We start from the raw sequence: 20,680 nt of genomic DNA on the forward strand, positions 1-20,680 counted from the left end.
TTTAATACTTTAAAAGTATCAAGAATCTTTTAAAAGAGAGGATTATTTGAGTGAACTTTATTCTCAAAGTATAGAAATTGTACTTATTTAAATTAAAGCATTTTGCATGGTACCTAGCAGGGTGCTTCACACAGATGGGTGTTTAATGATGATGATGTAGTCTGTAATAATGTTCATACAATATGTGAAATATTTGGTAATCATGTGGACTTCTTTATGACAGCAAATATGACTGATTAGATCAATATCATTTGCATATCATTATGGGCTTGATGTGTTTTCGTTCTCTTCTTACATCTTAATGATATCTTAGTATGCTAAAAGAATATTAGCAGGATTATGACAATGTTTTTCATAGTATATCTTTTATGGGAGGTTTTTCCAGTAGTCATGTATGGATGTGAGAGTTGGACTAAAAAGAAAGCTGAGCACAGAAGAATTGATGCTTTTGAACTGTGGTGTTGGAGAAGAGTCTTGAGAGTCCCTTGGACTGCAAGGAGATCCAACCAGTCCATCCTAAAGATCAGTCCTGGGTGTTCATTGGAGGGACGGATGTTGAAACTGAAACTCCAATACTTTGGCCACTTGATGCAAAGAGCTGACTCATTTGAAAAGACCCCGATGCTGGGAAAGATTGAAGGCAGGAGGAGAAGGGGACGATAGCGGATGAGGCGGTTGGATGGCATCACTGACTCAATGGACATGAGTTTGAGTAAACTCCAGGAGCTGGTGGTAGACAGGGAGTCCTAGTGTGCTGGGGTTCATGGGGTTGCAGAGTCAGACACGACTGAGTGGCTGAAATGAACTGAACTGAACTGAACTGATGGATAGAAAAAAAACAGTGACGTCTTGTGAGGTGTTACTATATAAATAATGAGTACATATTACTTTGGAAATATTGTGCTATGATTTTTTTAAACCCAACCAGAGTATAGGCTACTTGTTGACAAAAGACTTGATTTCTATTCCTTTCCTAGTAGTTATTTGCACCAGGTAGGTGCTTACTAACTTAACCAATTCAACTAATATTTATTTCTAGTAGCTAATATCTGTGTCAGATAATGTGCTGGGAACTTGAGAATGAAGGTGACTAAAGGCGTGATTCTTGTCCTCATGGAACTCACAGTCTATACAGGAAAATAATTAAACAAGCAAATATATTAGATTCAGTGAAGGTGCTCCATAGGGATAGTCTAGCTGCTATGGGAGCACATCATAGGAATTCTGACCTCACCTATTGTTATCCCAGAATAGGGGAATTATTTTCAGTCTCTAGCAAACTATTTAAATGACTGAGATCAAACCAGTCAATTCTAAAGGAAATCAACCTGAATATTCATTAGAAGGATTGATGATGAAGCTGAAGCTCCAATACTTTGGCTACCTGATGTGAAAACCTGGTTCAATGGAAAAGACACTGATGCTGGGAAAGATGGAAGGCAAAAGGAGGAGGGGCGCCAAAAGATAAGATGATTAGATAGCATCACCAATTCAATGGACATGAATTTGAGCAAACTCCAGGAAATAGTGAAGGATGGGGGGCCTGGCATGCTATAGTCAATGGGGTCACAAAGAGTCAGACACTCCTTAACCACTAAACAGCAACAACAAAAACTGTGTTCTAAGGCTATACTAGGCACTTTTCACTTCATTTTCAAAATACATATGTATTTTGAGAAATACATAAATATCTTCAGTTTATGGACAAGGAAGCTTATATGTCAGATTGTTTAAGGGACTTTTTAAAGATGATACAGTGTACTGATTTAGACATGGCCTTATTAGAGTGAATCTTGGCTCTGCCATCCATGCACTGAGTAGACAAGTTCCTTGATGTCCTTAGGAATCAGTTTCATCCATCTGTAAAAATGGAGATAACGGTGAACATCAACTGAGTTAACATATACAGAAATTAATAGCACAAGACCAGGCACTTGGCAAAGGCTAATTAAATAGTAGCAAAAAATAAAAAAGGCCACAGAGCTATTTATTAATTCACCATAACACTTATTTTTTATTTAATAGTATATATCAGCAGAAGCATTGTGCTGATTACATACAATAAAACAGTCCTTTAAGCCCACAAACTTTTCAGCAGTATGGAAATATACAAGGTCTGAAAAAGTTCACTACTGGTTCCAAAACAATGAAAAGAAAAAACATGACAAAACATAAAAAAATAAGTATCTTATTAAATATCTACAAAATACTATGTTAATTTAGTATTTCATTTTATTTAAAAGTAATTTCTAGGTCAGGTTTCCCACTTTGGGATAATTATGATTTTGCTTAATGATTGCCTAGAAATCACTGCCCTTTGAGAATTAAACCACTCATTTGTAGCTAAATAATTTTAAAAGCAAAATTATAAAATCTTTTAAAATATCATAGCAAAAGAGTTATATTAACGGTGTGATATGAGTTCATTTTAACATACACAATGTAAAGTATGAGGTGCTCAGGAAGAGTTAAGGGTAAAATGGTTCTGTTTGTTAAATATTAGCTGTATGAAGCCACCTCATCTACTTCATATGAGATCTCATTCTCAATGAAGTCAGAGTCCAGAAGAGAAATGGACATACAAATAATTATTATACTGCTGCTGCTGCTAAGTCGCTTCAGTCGTGTCCGACTCTGTGCGACCCCATAGACGCCAGCTCACCAGGCTCCCTGGTCCCTGGGATTCTCCAGGCAAGAACACTGGAGTGGGTTGCCATTTCCTTCTCCAATGCCTGAAAGTGAAAAGTGAAAGTGAAGTCGCTCAGTCGTGTCCAACCCTCAGCGACCCCATGGACTGCAGCCTTCAAGGCTCCTCCATCCATGGGATTTTCCAGGCAAGAGTACTGGAGTGGGGTGCCATTGCCTTCTCTGAATTTTCATACTACCATGTTACAAAGAGTGTAATCACATTTTATATGAAGTACCATAGTGATATAAAAAGGAAGTAAGATCAATCATATAAATAATTCAAAGAAAACTTCTTACAGATGCTTTAGGCAGGGCTTAAGGAATTAATAGCAAGAAGATGTCAGGTGAACAGGGTTCAGGAAAGAGCAGGATACTTGCCATGGGGACCAGACTTGGAAAGTCAGGAAGGCATGAAGCCATTAGGTGTGTTGTGAGGAGTGTGCACACTTTTCAGGAAACATCTAGAGGTGGAAGCAAAGGAGATGAGCCTGTAAAGGCAGATGGAGGATGGTGGATGGATCACCCCTGCAGCAGCTTTGCCTTGAGAGCAATGCTAAGACACTAATTGCTTTAAAAAAAAAATCATATTTCTGGTTCAAAAAGATTACTCTGGTGATACCGTGGATATTCTTTTGGAGATCAGGGAATCTGTGAGGGAACATTGATCAAAACCAAAGAATGAAAAAAATGAGTAGCAAAGGAAACCCATGTTTGTTGCAGACCTAGTGTGTGGCTAAGCCTCTGGCACACACACCATCTCATTAACTCACAAGGCATGCCTGTGGGATGGGTCTAATTCCCACTTTAAAGAGGAGGAAGCTTCAGAAAGGTCAAGTTATTTTTCCAATGTCAGGCTGTTAATAAGCAGTTGATGTGCATCAAGAACAAGTTTCTGTGATTCCAAATCATTTGGATATTTGTTTCTGTACCATGTGGACTTCCCAAGGGTAGACCCTAAGGGTTTGAATTAAGGCAGTAACAAGAGCAATCAGAAGCACAGACAAAGTCTGAGAGATGTTGAGATGACATGGTCTTCCAGATTTTGTGTCTGGATGTAGGGAATGAGGAAAGGGTCTAGGATGACTCCCAGCTGTGGGGAAAACATGGGAGGAGGTAGAAATGCTTATTTAGGGCAGGGTGGTGGTGGTGGTGAACAAGGAATTTCAGAAAAGCATAGTGGAAATGGCTGGGAAGGTGAGCAGGCTGGCAAAGCAGTCTTTGGCAAGGAAGCACAGAGAAGTCAGGAGAGAAGACTAATCCCTTGGGAGCTTCATTTATACAAAGATGTTGAGCATGAGCGGCAAGGTGGTATCAACTGGCTTTGAGGGCTCATTTGGATAATGTTTTAGTTTTAAAACAAATATAAATCTTAGGAAAGAGAATTTGGTTTGCTACTGAAACAAAACAAAACCCCACACTGTAGCCAGGTGCACAGTTAGACATCACATTCACCACAGTTGTTTCTACAAAGCAGTTACTGAAGCAGAAGAGAATGGACCGTCTCCCAGCGCTCAGTCAGAAACAAACCTGGGCCAGTGGCCTCTGGGCAATCTCAGGGGTACAGGCAGCCATGGGGGCCTTCTGGAATCTAGCATCTGGATATGGTCTTTTCATTTGGTCAGGTCTTGAGTGGGGACAGGTACACCAGAGAAAATATGCTCACACTCTTAAATTTATCTTACTGTGTCAGATTAGTGAAAGTTATTAGATTAGAAAAAGGATGAAGTAAATCAATTAAAGTTGGTAGTTATATTAAGGAATCCCAGTGTTCTACGGTTACACACTGGAAGAGTCAAGAGCCTCCTCTTGGGACTTGTTAGAAATGCCAATTCCTGGGCCCTCCCCAAGACCACTGGCTTAGAGTCTAGTTGCTTTCTGGAAAGAAAAGGGTACAATAACATGCATGCCTCAAAGCACTACCAACCCCTCCTCTCTGTAACCCTTCACTCCCCAGTTTTTTCCTAAAAATTGAAGGATCATATTGCTTCCTCAAAACTGACAGATATTCAGAATGTGTCCAACACATTTTGTGATGTTATCCTTTGGAATTAGAGAAGATAATAGATATAGAGGTGGGAGAGGCCTTTCTAAGCTACAAACCAGAGCAGAAGTTATAAAAGAAAACCCTGATAGCTAGGCAGTAAAGAGTATGCCTGCAATGCAGGATACCTGGGTTCAAACCCTGGGTTGGGAAGATCCCCTGGAGAAGGGAATGGCAACCCACTCCAGTATTCTTGCCTGGAAAATCCCATGGACAGAAGAGCCTGGTGGGCTACAGTCCATGGGGTCACAAAGAATAGGATACAACTGAGAGCGACTAACACATATCAACCACATAAAATTTTAAAACTTCAAAGTAAAAACTCAGCATATAAATTAAAATGCAGATTATAAACTGAAAGGTATACCACATGTGGCAGGCAAAAATTTATTATTTACTTTATTTAAAAGGAAAACCCTCTTACAAATAAGAGAGAAAAAAGATAGCCATCCCAATAAAAAAATGGCCAAAGCACAGACATGAAAAAGCAATTCACAAAAGATGAACTACAGAATCCAGTGAATGTTTGATCTCATGAGAAATCAAAGAAACTTATTAAAATGAGAAACCAATTTTCACCTACAAATTGGTTTAAAATTTTTGATAATAAACATGTAATATTGAGGGTATGAGAAAACAGACATGATCATAAAATGCTTTTGAACATAGAAGCTGGTGTAACTCTTTCTGATAATGCATTAAAAGTCATGAAAACATGCATGATCTTTCATCTAAAAAGAAGATCACGTTGATCCAAAAAGAATTTATCCAAAAGAAATAATCATGGATATTCACAAAAATTTGTCTGTAAAAATATTCATCTTAGTATATTTACAAGAAAGAAAAATTGAAAACAACCTAAATTCTACAATAAGTTGCAGGTTTGTGTCCCTAAGTTACTGTGATGCTTTTAATAACTATGATGTAGATGAAAGTGTAATAAAATAAAATCATGTTTGTAACATACTGTTAAATAAAAAGTCACCTAATAAAAGAATAAGAATAGTATCTCAGCCTTATAAAAATATACTTGTGTATTTGTATATCTCTATTTCTATCTCTAACATTTATATCTACAAGAATGAAGAAGTATAATGTTTTGAAGGCAAGCACTTTCTCTAGTGTAGCCCCAAACTTCAGAATAGTTGCTGGCATATAGCAGATACTCAAAAATATTTGTCTGTTAAAATGTTAACAATCTTCTTCCCTTCATATTGGTGAGCTTAAGGTACTTACAAATGTGTTCTTTATGTACCTCTATATCTCCAAAACTTTCTATAATACATTCCTTTTTCACTCAGAGAAAGAAAATATATTCTAATTTTGAAAAAATAATTACTGGATAAAATTAGCTATCTTTAGACAGAACTTGGACTTCCCAGGTGGCCCTGGTGGTAAACAGCCTGTCTGCCAATGCATCAGACATAAGAGAAGCAGGTTTCATTCCTGGGTTCGGAAGATTTCCTGGAGGAGGGTATGACAACCTACTCCAGTATTATTGCCTGGGGAATCCCATGGACAGAGAAGTCTGGCAGGCTATGGTCAATAGGGTTGCAAAAAGTCGGACGTGACTGAACACTCACACTGCAGACAGAACCTCAGAGCTCATTGTCAATATCAGATCAGATCAGATAATATCAGTCGCTCAGTCATGTCGGACTCTTTGCAACCCCATGAATCGCAGCACACCAGGCCTCCCTGTCCATCACCAACTCCCAGAGTTCACTCAGACTCACGTCCGTCGAGTCAGTGATGCCATCCAGCCATCTCATCCTCTGTCGTCCCCTTCTCCTCTTGCCCCCAACAATTCCCAGCATCAGAATCTTTTCCAGTGAGTCTACTCTTCGCACGAGGTGGCCAAAGTACTGGAGTTTCAGCTTTAGCATCATTCCTTCCAAAGAAATCCCAGGGCCGATCTCCTTCAGAATGGACTGGTTGGATCTCCTTGCAGTCCAAGGGACTCTCAACAGTCTTCTCCAACACCACAGTTCAAAAGCATCAGTTCTTCGGTACTCAGTCTTCTTCACAGTCCAACTCTCACATCCATACATGACCACAGGAAAAACCATAACCTTGACTAGACGAACCTTTATTGGCAAAGTAATGTCTCTGCTTTTGAATATGCTATCTAGGTTGGTCATAACTTTCCTTCCAAGGAGTAAGCGTCTTTTAATTTCATGGCTGCAGTCACCATCTGCAGTGATTTTGGAGCCCAGAAAAATAAAGTCTGACACTGTTTCCACTGTTTCCCCATCTATTTCCCGTGAAGTGATGGGACCGGATGCCATGATCTTTATTTTCTGAATGTTGAGCTTTAAGCCAACTTTTTCACTCTCCACTTTCACTTTCATCAAGAGGCTTTTGAGTTCCTCTTCACTTTCTGCCATAAGGGTGGTGTCATCTGCATATCTGAGGTTATTGATATTTCTCCCGGCAATCTTGATTCCAGCTTGTGCTTCTTCCAGCCCAGCGTTTCTCATGATGTACTCTGCATAGAAGTTAAATAAACAGGGTGACAATATACAGCCTTGATGAACTCCTTTTCCTATTTGGAACCAGTCTGTTGTTCCATGTCCAGTTCTAACTGTTGCTGCCTGATCTGCATACACATTTCTCAAGAGGCAGATCAGGTGGTCTGGTATTCCCATCTCTTTCAGAATTTTCCACAGTTGATTGTGATCCACACAGTCAAAGGCTTTGGCATAGTCAATAAAGCAGAAATAGATGCTTTTCTGGAACTCTTTTGCTTTTTCCATGATCCAGCGGATGTTTGCAATTTGGTCTCTGGTTCCTCTGCCTTTTCTAAAACCAGCTTGAACATCAGGAAGTTCACAGTTCAAATATTGCTGAAGCCTGGCTTGGAGAATTTTGAGCATTACTTTACTAGCGTGTGAGATGAGTGCAATTGTGTGGTAGTTTGGGCATTCTTTGGCATTGCCTTTCTTTGGGATTGGAATGAAAACTGACCTTTTCCAGTCTGGGGAGGCCTTACAAACAGCTGTGAAAAGAAGAGAAGTGAAAAGCAAAGGAGAAAAGGAAAGATATAAACATCTGAATGCAGAGTTCCAAAGAATAGCAAGAAGAGATAAGAAAGCCTTCAGCAATCAATGCAAATAGAGGAAAACAACAGAATGGGAAAGACTAGGGATCTCTTCAAGAAAATCAGAGATACCAAAGGAACATTTCATGCAAAGATGGGCTCGATAAAGGACAGAAATGGTATGGACCTAAAAGAAGCAGAAGATATTAAGAAGAGATGGCAAGAATACACAGAAGAACTGTACAAAAAACATCTTCACGACCCAGATAATCACGATGGTGTGATCACTGACTTAGAGCCAGACATCTTGGAATGTGAAGTCAAGTGGGCCTTAGAAAGCATCACTATGAACAAAGCTAGTGGAGGTGATGGAATTCCAGTGGAGCTATTCCAAATACTGAAATTTGATGCTGTGAAAGTGCTGCACTCAATATGCCAGCAAATTTGGAAAACTCAGCAGTGGCCACAGGACTGGAAAAGGTCGGTTTTCATTGTCAATATGGGGCTCATTAAATTTGAAAACCCAATTCAGTCGAGGTGAGCCAGGCAGTGCTGTAGGAAGTGCAGCAAATTTATGATTATAATTCACGAAATGTAGGCCTATTCAGCTGCTCTGTGTTGGCCTTGGACTATGATTTTAAAAGTTTTCCACCCTAAAAGAGAGAGCTCAAGATTTTTACTTTAAGGATGAAATTACATTTCATTCAAATTTAGCGTCGTGCTTCATAATACATCCAGTTTGTTTCATTTAAAATATCTGAAATTGTTTACCACTGTGTAAGATGGATTACATTCTCCATGCTATTCTACAGCTTGTGTGCCCACCGGTGCTCCTCATGGGGGCTTCTGGAGTGTTGTTTAGGCAAGTGTGGGAACACAGTGTTAGCAAGCAGGATTAGCAGACTGCTAAGATGGAGTAACAGAGACAATTTGTTAGCGTGTGTTCAGAAGAGGGGTAGGTTGGCTAATTGACACCAACATGCCATCTGCTTGGCAGGTGTGTCTCGTCAGTGAAAAATCTCAAGGCGAGGATTAAATGAGATATAAAGTATTGAGTACAAAGTCTGACATGAAGTAAGCTCTCAATAAATGCTAGCTGTTATTATTACCAAAGAGAGTTCTCACACCCAGATGTTACTACCACTTACATGATCAGACTAATTACTGTTACTCTGATTCAAGGTGCACCAAGCCATGTTCTCATCCAACTACCCAGGCATATTTTTCCCTCCAGGAGGGGATGATCAAAATAACTTCATGCAGCCATATATCTCTTTGCACATTGATATGTGAATCAGTCAAAAGATACTGGACATCTCTTTGTGGGCAGCACAACAAATTCTTTTGCCCATGGAATGGTAAAATAGACCTTGGATGTGGTGATTTTATCAAGGTATGGCTATCTCTTGAAGCAAATTTGGACCATGGGTCTTTTCTAATCAACAATTTAGCTTATTTCCCTAACTACCATTAGCAGGAGTATAATTTTCAAGTAGGTCTCAAATTCCCTAAAGCACATTTCATAGCCGACAGAAAAAAATGCATTTCATAATGTGATCCAGAACATATATTGAAAGTTTCATGAAACAATACCTACCCGTATTTTATTAATTATCTAAAATCAGAATTCTGGGCCAACAGTCACTGTCCTGGGATCCACATATGAAAACTGACTGTACTTCCTGCTTAGTCTATATTTTCTTCCCTCTCTGTTCATTCCATTGCTCAGTCTGAACTGCCATGGTCTATGCTTTACTCATATCCTCCTCCATTCGTGACTCCTGGCCAGCCTTGAGCTCTCAACAACAATATGAGCTCACCTACTTCTTATGTCTACAGTAACAGTTAGTCTTGCTTGGATTTTTCAGGATACTTTGAATATTTTATTCTATGACCCTTGGCTTTGGATCATATATGTTAATCGGTCTAAGTCCTCTAGTTTGCCCTGGCCTCCTCAATTCTGACCTCAACTTCACACAGAGGATGTGTAGTGACTGAAGAAACTTTCGTCCATATTAAATGTCCTCATTCACTCACTTGTGCCAGGCACTGTTCTGCAGGCCACCAACTTCAATTTGCCTACAATTTGTCCATTCCAGTCTGCCTCCATTTTCCAAGAATAGTCTCTATTTTAAGACAGAATAAGTCCTTTTTGCTTAGTTCTTAGTGTGTGTATGTGCTATTTTATGAATGACTAAGGCTTTCTGGGCAGTCGCAGACTATCCCTCTGATATGGTTCTCTTTTCAGCCTGATGATTGCTTTATTGTAGACACAGGGAAATAATTCCTGGAGTCAGAGAACTATGGACTCAAATCCTTGTGCCACCTGATTTGTAACCTAATCAAAGTTTTGCAAAGATTAAATACAATAAATAAAAATTATACTGTACTATCTGAATGCTTAGTGAGTCATCTAGCATATAATAGGTGGTAAGTAAATGTTAATTCATTCTCCTTACTTTTTTCTAGTTAGTAATGCATGAAGATAAAATAGAGTATGGTAGCATGGTAATGTTAGCAGATTTTAAACCCTTACACTGTGCTAAATACATCTTGTGCCTTATCTGAGCTAATTTTAGAACAACTCAACAGGATTCCTTATCATTTTACAGATGAGGAAAGTTGAAGTGCAAAGAGATTAAAGAGATGGCTGAGTTCAAAAAATTAGTAAGGTGCAGAGCTGTATGTGAATTCTCAAACTAGAAAGACATTCAGACTTCTGACCCCATTTATGCAATGAGATCCATTGGGGGTCAGAATTCCCTATAGATTAAAATCAGATTGCTTATTGCATACATAATGATATTTCTTGCCTCTCCCCAAGATTCTCATCTAGACTTCTTCCCATTATCCCCCACCCTCCATTAGCTTAGGACCAAGTCTTGGAAAAGTCTTGGGCATGATGTAGTTGGAAGCAGCTGCTGAAATTTATGATAAAACAAAAAAAACAGTTATGAACCACTTGACTATTATTTTTCCACTCACCATTTTGCATAGTTGTGCAGCTGCTGCTGCTGCTGCTAAGTCGCTTCGGTTGTGTCCGACTCTGTGTGACCCCATAGATGGCAGCCCACCAGACTCCCCCATCCCTAGGATTCTCCAGGCAAGAACACTGGAGTGGGTTGCCATTTCCTTCTCCAATGCATGAAAGTGAAAAGTGAAAGTGAAGTCGCTCAGTCGTGTCCGACTCTTAGCGACCCCATGGACTGCAGCCTACCAGGCTCCTCCGTCCATGGGGTTTTCCAGGCAAGAGTACTGGAGTGGGGTGCCATTGCCTTCTCCAAGTTGTGCAGCACTCAGTATTAAATGTTCTGAACTGACTCAGCCAAGGCCAAGTAGATGCAGGCTCTGTCGGAGCATTTAGTTTACTGCCTAGCTCACAGAGCCACCTGCCTTGATGCTACAGCCTCTCTAACACATTTTTGTCAATTCCAAAGGCCATGAGGTTGGAATGTGCCTAACCACAGTACATCTCTTTGCTTTGGATGGTAACTAGTGCTTTTCCAGCTGTTCACTTTTTGCTGTCTTCCTTCTTTGTTTCCACACAGCTTGAGTTTTGAGCTTTTAACATTCATGATTTTTTTTAAGCTGTTAGACCAAATCTAGAATTATCATTCTATCATTTCAGAGGACTTGGCTTTGTTCATTTTCATACTTACGTCAAGTCCTGAGAGAATAGCTTTGAATAGAGTCCTCTTTAAAACTATATCTGTGGTGATATATGGCAGAAACCAACACAATATTGTAAAGCAATTATCCTCTAATTAAAAGTAAAAGAGAAAAAAATGTATCTACAACTATCTATCATCTGTCTATACCTGTCTATCCATCCATCCATTGGTCTAGCCATCCATCTCAGAATTTAACATCTGATAAAACATAGTTTTAATTATTTCCATTTAATACATATACCTATACATTTTTCTTATTAAACTGAATTTATTTTTTAAATATGGAAAACATGTCCATGATTCCAAAAGCAAAACCATACGAGATAGATTCAGAACAGTCTTGCTTTCAAGCCATCTTCTTCACCCTGCTTCATCCCTCCCTTTAGATAAAATAATTTTACACTTCTGAACAATTTAAAAAGTATAATATACGTGCTGCTGCTAAGCTGCTTCAGTCGTGTCCGACTCTGTGTGACCCCATAGACAGCAGCCCACCAGGCTCCCCCATCCCTGGGATTCTCCAGGCAAGAACACTGGAGTGGGTTGCCATTTCCTTCTCCAATAATACAGTGGTATATTCACATCATGAGCATACAGCTTGATGATTTCTCACAAACTGAATATACCCATGAACCCACCATGTAGAATATTTCTAGTATCCCAGAAACTGCCCTTTCCACACCTAAGCCACTCTTGTCTCTAGAGACAACCACTCTTTTGACTTCAGATACTAGGTTAGTTTTACCACATGTAGTGGCTAAGTGGCAGTCACTTCAGTCGTGTCCAACTCTGTGTGACCCCATAGACGGCAGCCCACCAGGCTCCCCCGTCCCTGGGATTCTCCAGGCAAGAACACTGGAATGGGTTGCCATTTCCTTCTCCAATGCATGACAGTGAAAAGTGAAAGTGAAGTCGTTCAGTCGTGTCCAACTCTTTGCGACCCCATGGACTGCAGCCCACCAGGCTGCTCCGTCCATGGGATTTTCCAGGCAAGAGTACTGGAGTGGGGTTCCATCCCTTCTCCAACCACATGTAGAACTATATATAAATAAAATAGTGAAACAATATATTTATGAGATCTATCCATATTGTGGGTGGTGGAAGTATTCGCTTTTTCATTGCTGCTAGTTTATTCTATTGTATTAAAAGACACATACAAGAATGTTCATGAAGCACTATTTGTTAAAGCAAAAAACTAGAAACCATTTTCTCCATCAATAGCAAAATGGATAAATTATTGTATTGGCGTGCTGCGATACATGGGGTCGCAAAGAGTCGGACACGACTGAGTGACTGATCTGATCTGATCTGTACGTGCATTTTAACACACATATATATTTCTGGTGGGTACATTTTCAAGAATAGAATTGGTATAGTATGTGTGTGTTCAGGCTTTAGTATATATTGCCAAAAAGTTTCTAAAAGTGGATGTTCCAGTTTACACTTCATCCAGCAGTATATAAGAATTCTATTTGTTCTTCATCTGCCAATATTGTCTTAGTAATATTATCTGTTCTTATAGGTAGCTCAGAGAAGGCGATGGCACCCAACTCCAGTACTCTTGCCTGGAAAATCCCATGGATGGAGGAGCCTGGTAGGCTGCAGTCTATGGGGTCGATACGAGTCGGATACAAATGAGCGACTTCACTTTCATTTTTCACTTTCATGCATTGGAGAAGGAAACGGCAACCCACTCCAGTGTTCTTGCCTGGAGAATCCCAGGGACGGGGGAGCCTAGTGGGCTGGCGTCTATGGGGTCGCACAGAGTTGGACACGACCGAAGCAACTTAGCAGCGGCCGCAGCAGCAGCATAGGTAGCTAGTTCACTGTGCTTTTACTTTGTTTTTCCCTGGTGAATAATCATTTGTATTAGTTTTTAGTTTATTATTTTTTGCAAAAAGGGGAGAAATATATATAAACAGCCCTTTATTGCATAAAGGGTAGCACTCTCTATACATACTGTTTTCTATTTAGCGTATTACTTTTTCACTTATATATATTGAAGATCCCTATGTAACACAGCATGTCAATATATTCCTTATTTCTTTCTACAGCCACACAGTATTCAATTGTGTGAGTGTATCTTAGCTTCTTTAGTCAATCCCCTATTGATGGGCAGTTAGCTTACTTTCAAACATTTCCTGTTTGCAATTACGACTTGTGTGTAACTAAAATTAAGACTTGTGTATGGGTCTTTTCATTGTTTTGCTACTATACCTTTGAGATAGAACTTAGAACTTGCTGTGTCAAAGGTAAATGAGGATGTAATTTTGTTAGATATTGCCAAATTTCCTTCCATCAGGATTATGACATTTTATACTCCCACAAGTGACTGGTGAGACATACATCTATATTTTATGCTATAGACTATTCTCTTAGCGTATTAAATAGGCACTGGTAAATTTTTTTAAGAATCTTTAAAGTAAAAGTTTTGATTATCTATAATACTACAATCTCATAGGCACTTTAATTTTCCTTTAATGTGTAAAAATTTTAATTGAGTTAATAATGTAATATGTATTCTTGACTCACAGACTTAGTCAGACACAACTGAAGCGACTTAGCACGCATGTACCACAGCAGTTGATGAGACTGCTGTTCTACCACACCTCAGGGAGTATTATGAATTTCAATTTGATAGAGCTTATCAATTGCTTCATTCTTAATTTGCACAACAATAAATATCTGTTCTATTTATAGCAGGTATTCAACATACAGCTCTTCACTTGATTAACACCTCAGAGTTTCCTATAAAAATGCATACTTGCTCTTTTTCAATTTAAAATAAAAAAATTTTAATGCAAGAAAGAGAATGTATCTGTTAAGTGCAAAAATGTCAAGTTCTTAAATTTTCCCTTTTATACTTAGGATTTATGAGATGACCTGCATGATTAGCTAAGTACAGTTTTGTCACCAAGAGGTGGTTTAGAATTGTGAGCAGCTGGTTATAATTTCTTCAGCTCTCCTATTAAAGCTCTCCAAATAAACATGCAATCTAAAGACAGTGTGCTCCCTATCAAAACTGGAAGAGCAAACCCCCTCATCCTTCTTACAGTATATTATTACCCATAAACCCCCTTTACATAGTAATTCTGGAGCTCTCACTAAATTTGTGTATCTCAGTGGCTCTCAGGATGAGACCCCAAACCAGTAGGTCAGAACCATCTGAGAACGTGCAAGAGTGCATGCATACTCAGTTGCTTAGCTGTGTCTGACTCTTTGAGACCCTATGGACTGCAGCCCACCAGGCTCCTCTGTCCATAGGATTTTCCAGGCAAGAATACTAGAGTGGGTTGCCATGCCCTTCTCCAGAAGAACATGTTAGAAGCAACATAGATGTCCATCAACAGATGAATGGATGCAGAAGATGTGGTACATACATAAAATGGAATATTATTCTGCTATAAAAAGGAATGCATTTGAGTCAGTTCTACTGAGGTGGGTGAACCTAGAGCCTATTATGCAGAGTGAAGTAAGTCAGAAAAAGAAAAACAAGTATCATAATGCATATAAATGAAATCTAGTAAGATAGTACTGACAATTCTATTTGCAGGGCAGCAAAGGAGATGTAGACATAGAGAACAGACTTCTGGGCACAGAGAGGGAAGGAGAGGGTGGGGTGATTTGAGAGAGTAGCATGGAAACATATACATCACCATATGTAAAGTAGATAACCAATGGGAATTTGCTATATGATGCAGGGAACCCAATCTGGTGCTCTGTGACAACCTAGAGGAGTGGGATGAGTTGGGAGGTGGGAGGGAGGGTCAAGAGAGAGGGGACATATGTATACCTATGACTGATTCATGTTGATGTATGGCAGAAACCATCACAATATGATAAAGTAATTATCCTCCAATTACAAATAAAATAAAATAAAAATTCAGATTCCCAGGCCCCATCTTGAATCTTCTGTATCAGTTACTTTGCAGAAATCTGGCAATCTGAGAGTGTGTGTGTATTTCAGTTGGGATCAACTATGTGTAATATTAAATTTACCCCTTAACTATTTTTAAGTGTATCATCCATTAGTGTTAAGTGCATTCACATTGCTATGCAACATTACCAACATCCATTTCTAGAACTTTCTTCATCTTGCAAAACCAAAACTATATATTCATTAAAAAACAACTTTCCACGTTAGCCCCTGGCCACCACCATCCTACTTTCTGTCTCTGTGAATTGGACTACTCCAGGTACCTCAAATAAGTGAATCATACAGTATTTTTCATTTTGTGAGTGGCTTATTTAACTTAGTATAATGTTCTCAAAGTTTATCCATGTTGTAGTATGTGTCAGAATTTCCTTCCTTTTTAAGGCTGAACAATATTTCATTGTATGTGTGTACCACATTTTGTTTATCCATTCATCTATTAATGGACACTGGGTGGCTTCAACTTAACCATCTGTGTTTTAACCTTTTAAGCCCTCCAGGGGATTCTCATGGAGAAGGCAATAGCACCCCACTCCAGTACTCCTGCCTGGAAAATCCCATGGACGGAGGAGCCTGGTAGGCTGCAGTCCATGGGGTCTCGAAGAGTCGGAAACAACTGAGCGACTTCACTTTCACTTTTCACTTTCATGCATTGGAGAAGGAAATGGCAACCCACTCCAGTGTTCTTGCCTGGAGAATCCCAGGGACGGCGGAGCCTGGTGGGCTGCCATCTCTGGGGTCGCACAGAGTCGGACAGGACTGAAGCGACTTAGCAGCAGCAGCATCAGGGGATTCTCATGAGTTTGGGAACTACTGGTTAATAGGGAATAGAGATGTAGTGATTAATGTCATCTTGACAGATCTAGAATTCTTTTTTTAGAATGTTTTAAGGGAGATAGTGAAGGACAGGGAAGCCTGGTGTGCTGCAGTTCATGGGGTCTCAAAGAGTCAGACATGACTTCATGACTGAACAACAAAGCTATATTTGATACGGTAAGTTCACCTAAATGAAGGATATGACTCACGGCAAAGAAGTATAAAATCTCTTTGCTTGGGGTAATCTCACAAGGATGCAGTATTTAACACTATAATGGCAAACAAAAAGTACTTAATAATGTTTGAAATAAAAACTGTGTTACTTTAAGCAAGAATATGTATGATGATAAAGCCTTAAAATAGGCTAATCTTTGAAAAGTGTAAACTGGATGGGGATGAAGACTTATCAAATTAAAAATAGAAGAGGGATGAAAGAAAACATAATGACATTAAAGGGTACAATGCTGTAAATAACATAATAGTAAACAGAAGCATTCTAGTTTATGCTTAGCATGGAATTCAATGAGCTGTTTATGGAATTAACATTACAGCAGTTTTGAATCAGCTGAATTCTCTTGTAGTTATCAGGGAACATCTGTGGTTATATAAACCACCATAATGATGGTAGTCAAATCTCATGAAACAGAGCGTTAACCCGCAGCCCGAGGTAGTCAGTCAGTCGCGGCCTTCATGGTTGTTTGCAGACTTGCATAATGAGCTAAAGTGATTGGGAGATTCAACTTTCCCACAAGAATCCCAGCTAGAAAATCCTACTGAGGGCAGAGTGTAGTACTAGTCAGGCTAATGATATGATTTGACATAGGAATATTAATTCTCACTCAAGAAATAAAAATATGTATTTGATTCTAATACATTCGATTTGAAAGAGAATATGACCCAGCTGCTCATATACCTGATACCTGGCACAGATTATCTGAATGAATAAAGAAATAAACGAATAAATAATGAATGAATAAATTTCATGAATTTTATTGAGTACTTATGATGTGTAAGCTAAAGGGAGGCCCCTAGCAATTTACAAAAATAAGTAATTTAACAGATTCCCTGGTGAGTAAGAAGTAAATGAATATCTTCTTCTTTGTTTGGTATCTTTCATTTTCACTATTAAGTTAACTGCATAACCTTGGGCAAAGTCCCCAGGCCTCAGTTTATTCGTCTGTAAAACTGGGTATGTGTGGGTGCCATGGGATGCCAAGACAGGTGATCTTTAAGGTTTCTTACAGTTTTCAAATTCTGTTTCTTAGGCTGTATTGTGGGGAAGGGGCATTCTCATGTATTAATTCATTCAGCAGTGTGTGTTGAGTGAATGTAAAGCGCTGTGCTATAATTTTCCCATAACTTATTAAAATCACTTTCCTTTTTCATGGCTATAAAACAGCATGGCTAAATGTCAGAGAGAAAAATCTTCATAAATGGTCCCTATAAAACTCATACCAAAATAGCAAGCACCCTGGGGATGCTGGCACAGCCCCATGAGTGAGGTACTCTCCTACCTTCCCAGAGTTTCCAGGTCCCAAGAAGAGATCATCAGAGCACTTCTGGTGAGTACTGCCTCCTCCTGATGCCTTCACAAATCATTCTTTGGCAACAGCTGTGTAAGGACCTTCAGGCCTTTCCACTGATCAGCCAGTACTGTGCAAAAAGTTAAAAAAATCATTTCAGAGGCATTTGGTTATTTAAAGATTTGGATCTTTATAAACACATCCATCCCAAGTGATAGAGAAATAGGACTCACAGATGTTGCTTGATTTCTCTTTTTACCTAGGGATTTCCTGATATCTGTTTTTCAGTTTCAAAGTAAGTATTAAATGCTTGTATAATTTAAGTGTTTCATTTAATTAAGCTCAAAAATGTATTTAAACTGTAGATCAGCCTAGATAACTTGAAAATAGAAACAATGGGGCAATTCTGCCAGTTCAGGCTTGATCTAGAATGCATTCCATTTCGAATGACTTAGGTGTTGGTAAATATAGTTCTAGCAGTTTCTGGGCAAACCAATTCTAAATGCTTGAATCTTTCAGGGCTATATTTATACAAGCAAGGCTATCACATTCTATCTCTGCTTCCCATCATTTTAAAATGAGTCCATTTCTTGGGCCTGAAATGGGTGAGGAATACGTCTTCGCTTAAAATTACAAACCAGTGCCAAGGCAATAGCATGACATACCTAAAGAACATTTTTATTATAGCTGAACAGCACCTTGACATCTGCAATAAATATATTCCTGAAAAGTTGTGTTTGCCTACTTCATTTAAACATCTTGCTACTCTCCCCGTTTATGTGCTATTGCTCTGCCACTTGAAATATAATTGAATCCAGCCATTTTTATTTGGCACAAATGTATAAAATAGATTACTTATTGTTTGCTATACTGAATGATGTCTGCACACTAGAACTAGGAGAGAAAAATGAAATGTGGTTTACATGCACGTCTACATTGGTGATTTTCCTCAGAGAAAGGGCAACATTTAGTAACTGCAAACAGATTGACTTTGTAAAGTATGATAATTCCTTTTTAATGAATATGTGTTCCAAATGACATCTTTTCTTATCGGGGTAGGTTTACTCTGTATCATATGAGTAATTATTTAAGACATTTAGGAATATGTTCTAGATGTATATTTCTAAGCACTGAAGATGTTTAGGATTGTTTTGCATGTGTATTGCCTCCTGTAGAACCCAAGGAGGCTAATTCTTTCTACCTTTCCTCCCTTTCTGAGAGGGAGGCTCTTTGTGGACCTAGTTCCATGGAGGTGAGAACTTGCCCCAATCCTCTTCTCCATCCTGGCTGCATCTGTGCTAGCTTTCATGGATATCTTTGACACTACATGTGCCTTAGCTTCCCAGGTGGTGCTAATGGTAAAGAATCTGTGCAACACAGAAGACACCAGAGACTCAGGTTCAGTTCCTGGGTGGAGAAGATTCCCTGGAAGAGGAAATGGCAACTCACTCCAGTATTCTTGCCTGAAAAAATTCTATGTTCGGAGGAGTCTGATGGGCTACAGTCCATGGGGTCCAAAGGAGTTGGACACGACTAGGCACACATGCATACACATGTGCTTTAGCTTACCAAGAGGCTTTCTGCCTCAGGCTTTGTCCAGGTCCTCTTAATGCTTCAGTCAGAGACTAGTTCCTCCAGAAACACAAACTGCCCCCATGTCACAGCCCTGCATGAAATCCAGAGTGGTTCCCATTACCTCAGGACGTACTTAAAACTTTCAAGCGTGTCATCACCTGGCCCTGCCTGCAAACCAGACTCATTTCTGATGGCTTGGATCACAATTCTCAAGTTCACTCCTGTTATTCTTTCTGCTGGAGCACACTTTCCCAACTCCTTCACTTGACAGATGCAAATCAGTTCTCTACTTCTGACTGGAAGCCTCACTGATCTCCATGCCGAGTTAGTCACCTTCTCTCCCTGTGACCGCAGTGCCCTACGCATAGTGTTATCACAATACCACACCTATTCATTCATCCATTCTTCTGTTTCTCCCACTAAACAAGGAACCTGTCATTTCTGTAACCCTAACCATTAAATCTTTCCCCTTATCTATGATGTCTCTAGCAATGATAGCAATGCCTAATGCGTAGTTGTTTCTCAATAAAGTCGGGTTGCAAGAATGAATTCATTCACCCCTCCATTCATACTTTAGTCAACTTATTTTTTTTTAAGCTCTGTTACCAGAAAGCTTATTATGCTAACAGCAGTATATCTAGGGCATCTGTTTCAAAATAATTTCGTGATTAATTTGTGCCCCTTACAGGATTTCATACTGGCATTAATATCCTATAACATCACCTGGGCCACAATATTTTAAGCAGCATGACAGTTTATGCCAAAATATGAGATGATGAGAAACAGATTATGGAACTCCAAGCAAATATTTCAGAAAGATGTACTGTATAATTAGTTGTTTATAAAAACTTTCCCAGAGTCTACCTTTTAATAGATTCTCCCACATTACAGGAGGATCTGTTTGAATAGAACTTAACATCCACACTGTGCTCTTTAATGGTTCAGTCAAATGTCTCTACTTACATTGTTAAAAATATAGTTTTCTCTTTCCAAATAAGGTTTACCTGTAATGTGTTCACCTGAGCACTTTCTTATTATCAGCTGGCAAGCAAAATGAAAAAGCCATTGGACCTAGGGCTGCAAGTGCCAGCTTTGACTCTTGAAGGTGTGTGGTTAGAAAGCAGATTTTCTAGTGTATGAATTAACTGTGCCCAAGGCTTATCTTTCCCTTTTCTAAGATTGCCCTTTGGCTATGCAGAGCTTAGTGCTGCAGTAGGCCTTATACGAGAATAGTACTTACCAAGCAGAGCAATTTTACCCCCCAGGGTACATTGGGCAATATCTGGAGTCATTTTTGGTCATTGCAATTGGGAGAGAGTGGTGAGTAATGATAACATTACTTTGTAGAGGCCAGAGATGTTGCTGCACCTCTTACATTCAAAATTCAGCACC

At 39.2% G+C, this 20,680-nt stretch overlaps 1 long non-coding RNA gene across 1 annotated transcript; it reads right to left on the bottom strand.

The window, feature by feature from the left end:
* Positions 1 to 210: 210 nt before the first annotated feature.
* Positions 211 to 19,968, bottom strand: LOC139182733 (uncharacterized). Its single transcript, XR_011566271.1, has 3 exons — positions 19,283 to 19,968; positions 17,705 to 17,843; positions 211 to 1,860 (listed from the first exon to the last, which is right to left on the bottom strand). It is a non-coding gene; the product is annotated as an uncharacterized lncRNA (long non-coding RNA).
* Between the last annotated feature and the right edge of the window lie 712 nt (positions 19,969 to 20,680).

The sequence above is a fragment of the Bos indicus genome, chromosome 4, assembly GCF_029378745.1.
Source record: "Bos indicus isolate NIAB-ARS_2022 breed Sahiwal x Tharparkar chromosome 4, NIAB-ARS_B.indTharparkar_mat_pri_1.0, whole genome shotgun sequence".
Taxonomy (NCBI): Eukaryota; Metazoa; Chordata; class Mammalia; order Artiodactyla; family Bovidae; genus Bos; species Bos indicus.